The following is an 11,142-nucleotide window of genomic DNA, read 5'->3' on the forward strand; positions in this document are numbered from 1 at the left end:
GCTGAAGTGGCTGCTCCAGATGCTGCTCTGTGTTCAGAAATCATCTTCTTCTCCTAGACTTGACAATAGGAAGATTTCTGGGTTTCTGGGGTTTTGTTTGTTTGGTTTATTTGTGAGGACATCTTTGTACAGCAAAATGCACTAAATAAGCAGTATTGTTTCCTCTTAAATCCCAAACATTGTTCTGATTTGACAACCCTACATGGGTAGCTTGGGGAGAACCACGTAGCAAAAGAGGATTTATGGAGAGCAGACAATGTTAGCAGCTTGCTTTGCCTCTTAACACCAGAACCATTGAGAAGAGAAGGACTTCCAAATGTTTGGGCAATAATTCAGGGAAACAGCCATGTTATTCTGCTTGGGTTTTAGGAGAAGGTGTTTTTGGAGGAGTAGAAGAGCACATCAGTGTTTCAGAGCTGTACCAGTAAAGCCCGTTTGGAATATGCAAAACTTCTGACCAAGCTGGGTAATCTCTCATTAATGAGGCAAAGGAGACCAAATTCATTTCTAAAAGTAGGAGGAAAAACATAAAAGGAAAACTGTAGAGAGCAGATAAAATTGACAAGGTATGTCATTCTTTCTTACAGTAAATCTAAGTAATTGCAAGGAAATTTCATTTTCCTTCCCATTTAACCCCAATTATTTTCATTTAATCACAGAAACATTGCTATTTCCCTCCAAACCAGACTGCTTTGTGTGTGAAGCATCATTTCCAACATGCTCTTGGGTTTAGGCATGTTCCTAATCCCCTAAAACTAACACAGTGAGCAGGACAGCACATCCCAGCGTACGTGGAACTGCTCTGGGAGGGCTCCTTGGCTCCAGTCACCTTGGTTGTGTGTAGAACCAAGTCAAGTCATCCCAACAGGTATTTCCCAGGTGGCATCAGAGCTAATCCCTGGGGACGCAGGCACAGCACAGGTGTAGTGGGGCAGCAGCAATGTTGTCTTTCCAAGCAATCATCTTTTGGTGGGTCAAGATTTGGTGACTTGATTGGTTTTCCATTAGATGGGCTTGGTGGCATCACACCACTCCTGAGGGGCTTGATGGTTTCTTGGTAATTGCTTGTAAATTTTGTGCAGTGCCATCTCCCTCTGTTCTCGTTTGCATCATGAATATTTGGGTTTTTTTTCTTTTTACTGAAGTTTTCCACAGACAAGGAGCCATTTCTCAGAACAAGGTGGTGGTGGGAAATGACTACTTTGCAACATTAAATTATAATCAGTAAAGTGACATTTTCTTTGGCAAACTCGCACTCTGGAGTCATGACAAAATTTGGCAGAAGTCCCTTCACATTCCTATATCCCCCTGCCCCAGAAAAATCAGCAGGGAGCCTTTGAAGTGTTTTATTTCTTCAATGCATACACTGTCAGCAAAGCCTTCAAAGTCCTTCATGGCTAAAACTGCAGCAAATGGCCTTAATGAACCTTCCTGAGCTTGTCTTGGGTCTCCATCCTGACCAGTCAGTCAATCTGCCAAAGATGGAAACACAGCCAGCCTGTGCTGAAATGAAAGAATATTTTTTATTGTATCTCCAGCTCCAGAACACCTCTGCAGGGCCCTGGGGCTGTGGGGAGGTCACAGCCTGTGCATGCAGGGAGATGCCATAAGGGTGAGGGTGCTCCAGGAGAGACACTGGAGCTGGAACACCCTCAGGGCCAGAAATGGCCTTGCAGAGGTGGCCAACAGGACCTGGATGAGACTCGGAAAATGGAGAACCATTTGCTGTGCACTGTCCATCAAGGGTCTGCATAAGAGACCCCAAAAGCAGCCCCAGGTGAGGACTTGGTTGTGTCAGTGACATTTCAGAAGGGTGAGAAGAGGAACTGGTTTGCTTAAAAACAGACCCATGGAGGACTGATGGGTGGGGAGAGCCTGGGGAAGGTTCAGGGAACTGAGATGCTGCAGGCAGCACAATGCAGAGACTGAGCCAAAACCAGAGCCTTCAAGCCACTCCCTCCAAGCTCATTGAGACCTCTCAGTTCTCTGGACAAGTGTCCAAATGCCAGGCATGTCTCCGATTTCAAAGCTTAACTTTACCCAGAAAAATCAGTAGATTTACTGAAAATAGACCCAAGATGTTGTGTTAGAAGCACAAGTCTCTAACCACGAGCTGGGCAGAGCTTTGGGCTCAGCTGGTGCTGCATCCACAAGCCAGTCCACAAATACTACCAGAAAACCACATATTAGTTCAGCATGTGGATTTGTAGTTTCCAACCTGCTTGACTCATCTGGCCAGCAAGGAAGGCAGTTGGATCCATCAGGTTGGACTGCACCCATCCATGTCGATCTGTCCCTTGAATCCCCCAAACTGGTACCAGGGTCCTGGGGTGGTTTTTGTCTTGCCACATTTTGTTGGGAAATAAAATGAGCTCCAGTTCTGCTTGTAATTACCTAGATCTAAGACTAGAAGGGAACTGAGTGGAAAGTATCCTACAAACACAAATCTTTCTGAATGTCATGCAGGTGGGTGCTGATGTGAAGGTCAGATCTGCCAGCATCCTGTGCTCCCAATACACAGCAGAGCAATTCATCCAGAAGCTGGTCACCTCACTGAACACAATGAAGTCAAAAGCATCCCCACCACACACGCTAGGGTAGACAAGCCCTGCAAGCAGGAGAAGGAAAGTGGCCAGGATCAGTGTTGGGAGAAGACAGGTTTGCATCAGAGGACCTCCTTCCTCTTTTCCACCAAAGAAGGTCTCTGAGGGTTTTGCACCCAGCAGTGGCATAGCAGCAGCTTGCAGATCCAGTCCCTTCTCAGCTGCTGCCATGTCCCTCTGTGGTGTCCTGCCACCACCCTTCCCCTGGGTGGGACCTGCTCTGCCAAGAGCAGCCCACCTTGCACACTCCCTCTTGTGAAGGTAGGGATGCATCATGGGGTGCAGGCACCATCTCCCCTCACATTGCTCTTCAAAAGCTGGGCTGACTTCAAGAGGATCCTGTCAGTGTGTTGCTTGGTGCCCTCTCTTGCCAGGCCATGCTCTGCAGCATCAGACAGGGACAGTGTCACCAATTAGAGAGATTTAAATAATCTCATTTCAGTTGTGAAGCCACAGAAGGGAGGCATTATTGGTGTGTCCTTCTCTTCTTGGTTGGTAAGACAGATTGTTAATCAGAAATTATATGGGGCATTTTGTACTGGAGTGTGTTTGACCCCATTTTCACCAACCTTGGCCCTGACTGTGTGCCTGGCATCTCAGGAGATCTGGAGTTGGCTGGAGCAGTCCAGAGGAGGCCACAAAGATGGTCAAAAGGCTGGAACACCTCTCCTACAGAGACAGGCTGAGACAGTTGGGGTTGTTCAGCCTGGAGAAGAGAAGGCTCCAGGGAGACCTTTTTGCAAGCTTTCAATATATAAAGGGGGCTTGCAAGAAGGATGGGACAGACTTTTTAGTAGGGCGTGTTGCAAGAGGACAAAGGGTAAGGGCTTTAAACTAAGAGACAGCTTAGAGTTAAGGAAGACATTTTTTACAATGAGATTGGTGAAGCACTGGACCAGGTTTCCCAGAGAGGTGGTAGATGCCCCATTCCTGGAAACAGAATCACAGAATCACAGAATATTAGGGGTTGGAAGGGACCTTTGAAGATCATTGAGTTCAACCTCCCTGCCAGAGCAGGACCAAAAAACCCACCACCCAACCAACCAAAAAAAAACCCAACCAACCACACAACTAGGGCAGATCACTCAAAAAGGCATCCAGACAGGTCTTGAAACTCTCCAGAGAAGGAGAGTCCACAACCTCTCTAGGGATCCTGTCCCAGTGCTCTGCAACCCTCACAGTAAAGAAGTTCTTCCTCATGTTGAGGTGGAATTTCCTATGCTCAGGTTTTAATTCATTGCCCCTCATCCTATCACAGGGCACAAGTGAAAAGAGGTTGTCCCTGCCTTTTTGATGCCCAGCCCTCATGTATTTATAGATATTAATTAGATGCCCCCTCAGTCTTCTCCTCTCTAGCCTGAAAAGCCCCAGGTCTCTCAGCCCTTCCCCATAAGGCAGGTGTCCCAGTCCCTTCATCATCCTCATTGCCCTCAAACATTCAAGGTCAGGTTGGATGGGGCTTTGTCCCTCAAACATTCAAGGTCAGGTTGGATGGAGCTTTGAGCAAACTGGTCTGGTTGGAGATGTCCCTGATCATTGCAGAGGGGTTGGACTAGATGATCTCTAAAGGTCCCTTCCAACCCAAACCATCCTATGATTCTATGATTCTGAATGATCACTCTATGGTAGGATCCACCCAGGCAAACTTGCTGCTGTCCTGGAGGCATTGCCTTTGGGTGGCAACTTGGCAACATGGTGAAGAGCAGACGTGAGTTCAACCCATGGCTGTCAGCATCCAGAGCACACAAAGTGGCCTGGCTTCTTTCCTCTTTCTAGTTGTTCTTGCAGACTCTTGGGATCTTTTCTGCAAGGAAGGCAATCAAAAGGAAACCCAAAACCACATGGTTTTGGAGGGCCACTAGCTGCCAAAGTACAGCCCATAGATCACAGTCTGGGAACAACTCCAACAAAATACTTCACCTTCCCAGTGGCTCAGTCAAGTCCTTAAAAATGCCTAAAATGCTTGAAGCAAGACTTTGCATGATCCCCTTCACTCAAAGTCAAGCAGAGGCACCAAGACACAGAGAAGAGGATTCATACAGCAGTTCAATGGCACATCTGCATAAAAAAATCCAGGGATCCTTGACTATAGGTCCCTACTCCAGTTTCCAAAATGACCAGCTACCCAAATGGGGCAGGGAGAGGAGATGTCAAGACATCAGTGAGGGTTGTAGTTCCTGGCAGAGGATGAATCAGAATCGTCTGCATCAGGTGCCAAAATTTGGATCTTTTATTCACACAGAAACACATCTCACTGAACAAAAGGGGTGAGACCAATGCACTCTTGGCTGGAGCAAAGCCCAGGGAGGTCTCTTCCTTAGATCAAGAAGATCAAGAAGGCTGCTTTCAACAGCCTCTGACTACTGAAAGTCTTTACACAGTCTCCACATGGAACCCTGGGTCTTCCCAGGGGCCTCCATGACTTGGCACGTTCGACACACGAGGGTGCCTGACAGGACTGGGGAATTCTTCATGATAGGAGCCTTGGGGATGTAATTCCTGCCTTTGCTGGGGCCACACACAGAGGATGATGAACACGTGGCCAGGTAAACCACCACCTGCAGCATCTCCCCCAGCAGCTCTCCCAGTGCTCCCCATACAAGCAGGGCTGGATGCCCATTGCTTTTTCTCAGTCTTTCTTTGCAGAGCGACATCCTCTGTGCAGAGCAGAGACCATTTCTGACATTTCTTTTTTTCCTGTTCTATTCTGTTTACTCTAGCAGATAGACCACAATCCAAACCATAATTTTTACAGGTCTCAGTCAAATCCTCTTTCTAAAGTCTAGATGTACCTGCCCTGTCATCTGCTCTGTTCCCCCCACCCCTGCCTAGATCATTCAGGCTCCAAAGGCAAAGTTTGCTCTTGCCAGGGCTTTGCTCAGCTGAGTCAGTGCTGGAGCCCCAAGGCTAAGGATGTTCTTCTCTGAATGCAGCCTCCTTGGCAGCCCTGGGCCTGCAGCTGGAACTAGGTCTTTATACTGCTGGTTTCTCAGTAAAGCAAATCTTCTCCATGGGTATGAGACCTTGGGCAGAAAAATGGCATCAGAGGCATTTCATTGGCTTCCTGAGGAGCAGAGAGGGAGCCTGTGGGTTGTCTCATAAACTTGAAAAATCAGAGGGCAGCAGTAGCCTGATTAAAAAAGAATTTCAGGTCATTTGTAGAGTCAAAGTATCATAGAATGGTTTGGGTTGGAAGGAACAATGATCATCAAGTTTCAACCTGCCCTGCCATGGGCAGGAACATCTCCCACTGGACCAGGTCACTCCAAGCCCCATCCAGCCTGGTCTTGAACACTTCCAGGGATGCGGCACCCACAGCTTCTCTGGGCAACCTGGGCCAGTGTCTCACCACGCTCACAGGAAATAATTTCTTCCTAACATCTGATATAAATCTCCCCTCTTTCAGTCTAAAGCCATTCACCCCTGTCCTCTCACTCCCTGCCCTTGTCCAAAGTCCCTCCCCAGCTTTCCTCTAGCCCCTTCAGGTACTGGAAGGTGCTCTGAGTTCTCCCTGTAGCCTTGTCTTCTCCAGGCTGAACAGCCCCAACTCTCAGCATGCCTTCTTAGGAGAGCTGCTCCAACCCTTTGATCATCTTGGTGGCCCTTCTCTGGACTCCCACAGGTCCATAAGCTGATGACTAAGCTGGACACAGTACTCCAGGTGGAGTCTCAGGAGAGGAGAGTAGAGGGAGAGAATGCCCTTCCTCAACCTGCTGGCCATGCCTCTCTTAACCTTCACAGCCTAATCTCTTCATCTCTTTCCCAGCCTCTCCCAGGGTAAGCAAAGGTCTGATGCACAGAGATGCTCCCACAGGATCATTGGTGGCTTGGAAAGAGGACAGAGGGACCAGCCAACAGGAGAGGAGGAAAGCTCAGAGCAGCAGGTTGTCCCAACCACATATTTATGTCTCAGATGACATTTCTGTTCCACTTCTCTTGCCCAGAGAAAAACAAGGAGCCTCCAAAAGGGAGTTATTTGGTCTGCCATGCCAGTAAAACCCAGGCAGCCAATGGAGAGGCTGACAAGTCTGGTCCCTGCTCACTGCTCGAGGACAAACCCATGATCACCCCATGAAGGGGTTGCTCCCTTGAGCTGTTCCCATGCATTATGATGGGAAAGGGGCAACTGTTTTGGTTGCTTATTTTTAATATTACTTTTATGATTAGTTCTGAAATACCCTCCTAGCTGGACACTTGGCCTCAAGAGATAAGGAAGAGGAAATGTCACAGACTGCTGTCAATACATGTTTTTTTTCCATTTTTTGATGCCAGGAAAAGCAGTTCTTGCTGAGGGAAAACAGATCATGAGTTATGATTTCTTCACATTATTTGTTTCTGAGCTGCTAGAAATGGCACGATGCACCAACAGGGACAGTGTGTTAGCTGGAAGCTGGCAGCAAAGAAAATCTTTTCTCTAAGAAAACATCCTAAAACCTGATCCCTTGTGCACGTGTGTGGGTGATTCAAGCTCATTTCTGTTCTTCTTCACATACACAAAACAAGGGCTTCGTTTTACTCCCCAAAAACACAAGGTGAAGGACTAATTCTGGCCTCAGGCAACAGATATGGTAGTTGGGGCTGGAATCAGCACTGCTTGCCAGGAGAGCAGGACAGCTGTGATTTTACAACATTTCCAGTAGCTGTATTTACACTGTTCAGGTCGAAAGTTTCCATCCTGGTCTTAGTCTCTGCCTCAGTGCATGGAAAAAATAGTTTCCAATCTGACAAGCACTGCTGGGGCTGTCAGCAACAGAAAAGCATTTTATTTTTCTCTAAAGATTTTTGCTGTTGTGTTGTTTTTTTTTTACCACCACCACCAGAGCAAAGAGCTGGAGTCTGATGGGGACATTTTAATATCAATTCTATTGTTTTTGTGGTAAATCCACCCCAATTCAGGCAGGTTGTAATGAATGGTTATGGGCTCTTCAGCTGCAGACCCTCAGTTTCCCTCTTAACCAGGTTCACTGTCCCAGTCTTCTGGACCACACCAGCACTGGCCCCCAACATTGCACCACAGCTGGGCAATATAGCAAAATACAATGTAAAATAAAACTAATGTCAACTAGTATGGAAAACAGATGTTGTCCAACAGACTTGTATATGATAATAGATACAGTATTGAAGAGGTAGACATAGATTTCTATATTTTTGGCTCAGCATTGCCCATTACTTTGATTAAGAAAACAGGATGGCATAACTTTAATCTGGTACATGTCAAGCAGATTAAACATAGAACAAGTGACAGTCTTCTGAATAAATGTATGAACAGAAAATTAAATCGGTCTGTTGTTACTGTGGACTGCACAGAGATGAGCTGCTAAATCTTTATTATTTGTGGTAATTATCAATATTCAAGAACTAAATGCAATCTAATAGCTGATAAATTTGTTGCTAATATCCAAGTCAGGAAATCAGGAGGAAGGTTGGACAATATGATGGTCCCAGTGGTGCCACTTGCTAAAAGTCTCTGCCAGAAAGCACTGTCTGCAGTTGCATCCCCATGTCACCAGGGAATCCCATCCTGTGGCAACACACTTGGTACCTCAACATACAGGAGAGAAAAAAGCACCACTGACCTGGAACTGCCCCAAGCCAGAGAGTCTGGTGAAAAAATCAAACAGTTTTGGCTTCATTTCCACTGAGATCTAGGGGAACAAGTCTGTTGTCCATCCATGAGAGACTGTGACACTAGGAAAGCTCAGCTGACCTAAAATAGCTGAAGGAGGCATGGCAGTAATTTTTGGTCAGAGTCCTGTTGTTCGAGATCACAGAAACATGGAATTGTCAGAGTTGGAAGGGACCTCTAGAGTTCATGTGGTCCAACTCCCCTGTTAAAGGAGGATCACCCAGAGCACATGACTCAGGACTGCATCAAGGTGGGTTTTGAGTATCTCCAGAGAAGGGGCAGCTTGTCCCAGTGCTCTGTCTCTCTCACACTAAAGAAGTTTTCCCTCATATTTAAATGGAACTTCCTGTGTTCCAGCTTGTCCTGTCACAGGGAGCTACTGAAAAGAGTCTGGCTCCATCCTGCTTGCACCCACCCTTTAGATACTTACAGACATTAATAAGGTCTCCCCTCAGCTTTCTCTTCTCCAGGCTCAAGTGTCCCAACTCTCAGCCTTTCCTCATAAGAGAGATGCCCCAATCCCTCAGTCATCTCTGTTGCTCTCCTGAGAGTCCATGCCCCTCCCACAATCAGTTACCAGTCACACCAAAGAGGAGGCATCACACACCCAGTGTGTGTGTCACAGCCATGCTGTGCTTAGCCTTAAATGGCCCATCACAGAAGAGGGTTGTGAGCTGGGCAGTGCCTAAGATAGAACAGGTTAATTCTCCCCTCCAGCAGGGAGGGAGCTGCTGGCTGGGGTGGCAGGAGGACACTTAAAGGTGATGTCAATGAGATGGACAAATTGGTAAGAGCAGTTTAGGGGAATCATGTTTAAATTCCCCATGGGAGTGGAGGACCTTTAAAGGTCATTTCCAACCAACACAATTCTGTGATTCTAGGACAGATGTCTCCACTAAAGCACTTGGATGAGATTTGTCAGGGCAAGTTCCTGAGCATCAGTCAGGTATCAGGAGCAGCCTGAGCTTTACATACAGAATGACATACATCCCTCCCAGCATCTCACCTCCACAAAGCAATAATGATAACAGCTCTGAAGGCAATAGCATTTGCCATGTTGGTCACTGGGAATGGCACTTGCTGAGCTGCTGAGCTCACAGGGGGAAGCAAACCCTATGATTTAATAATATCATCTTCAGTTTCCACTGTTCCTTCAGTCCCTCATGATATTTGGTAACTGTCACCCAAGCCCTGCCATGCAGGTACACCTGGAGCAGGAGAGCTGTTTAATGGTCCCTGCAGAAACAACAAGGACATTTAGGGCAAGAAATGTGAAATGGTTTCACCCTGACTGGAGACCAGGGTCTAGTTTAGGTGTGCAGACTGCAAACCCCACAGGTATGGAACAGGGACACTGACAAAGAGTGTTCAGGTTTTGACAGAGACTGGGCAGTATTAGATGGTCATTGAAGCCACCAGATTGCCAGCAGCACAGGGCCTCCCAAACTGAAGAGTCACCTAGGCTGGGGGAGACAAGATCCTGCAGGAGCAGCCTGAGCTGCTGGGCTAAACCCTCTGTACTCCTGCCTCCCAGCACAGCCCTGGTGTGATGAAGGTGATGAAGCTGACCTACTGCACATGGCACCTATAGACACATGAGTGGCAGGTATTTGTCTGGGATTTGGGCCAGAGGGACATGCCAGATAACTGGGTAGCTCCTTTATTGCAGTGGATACCCAAAGAAATAAAATGGTAAAGAAATAGTACTAAATAAAAGGAGAATAAATATAACAATAAAAAGCAAAGTGAACAATGAAAAAAGCAGAATGAAAATCAACACAAGTATAATAGTAAGTAACAAAATGGATAGCAATTCAAAATATTGTTTTATAGATAAGCACAAGAGTGGAGCCAGCCAATACTGCCACCATGGTGACAGTGTCTGGTTTTAGTATATGACCTAATACACAGTTTAAGACATGAATATTCACACACGGACCATGGGAAGTTTAGAAAACCATGGTCCAATACCTTCCTCAGCACCCATCCTTGTCACCAAGCTGATAACTGCAGCTGAAGCCCCAGGCTGGGATGGGACCTTCTTGCCCTGCAAAGCAGCTCATCAGGCCAAACTGTGCCCTGTGCTGGAGGGGCTCACTCAGCAGGGCTCCTTGGGGTGCAGGTGAAACCCCAGCTGCAAAGCACCTTTGCTGCATGCCCAGCCCCAGGTGGCCAGGCAGCAGAATCATAGGATCATTTTGGTTGGAGAAGATCTTCAAGTCCAATTTGTCAACCCAGCACTAAGAAGGCCACCACTAAACCATGTTCCTAATAGGCAAGTACCCAAAACCTCAGACCTCTCTTGCCTGGCCTCATCCTTGTGAGTGCAATCATGCAAGTCCAGCCTTGCAGCTACACAACACTCACCCAACATCCAGGTCCCTCTCCAAACACAGCTGGAGCAGATGCTGTTTGCTACGAGAGGCCATCACATGGTTTCAGATACCAGCTGCCACAGTCATGGAGCAAAAGCAAGTCCACCCTCTCCATGTTTGCTTACACAGCTCCCAAACCACACTCAGTAAGGCACAAAATCCATTGAACAAATGAAGCAAGCATGAAGCAGGGGACACAAAGCCTGCCTACCTCATCTTCCAGGCAAAAACCAAACACCTTCCCTCGTGTTGGCTTTGCAAACATTTTGTATCTCCTTCTGACCTGGTGGGTCTGATCTGATAGAAGGTGTTTCTGGGCAAGTTTTAAAAGGCATATTGTGAATTCAGATGCAGCTAGGCTGGGCCAGCTGCCTTCTGCTGCGGCATCTAAGGCAGCCTCAGCAATGTGTGGTGGTGCAGCCAGACCTGTGGGCAGCCCAGGGACAGTTTGTTGGGGTTCTAGATTCAGACCTGGTCAGTGGAGTGAGGTTAGTGCTGCAGTCAGAGCACTCACCACAGCCACCCAGCTCTGTGCACT

The sequence above is a fragment of the Chaetura pelagica genome, unplaced genomic scaffold, assembly GCF_000747805.2.
Source record: "Chaetura pelagica isolate M959 unplaced genomic scaffold, ChaPel_1.0 scaffold66, whole genome shotgun sequence".
Lineage (NCBI taxonomy): Eukaryota > Metazoa > Chordata > Aves > Apodiformes > Apodidae > Chaetura > Chaetura pelagica.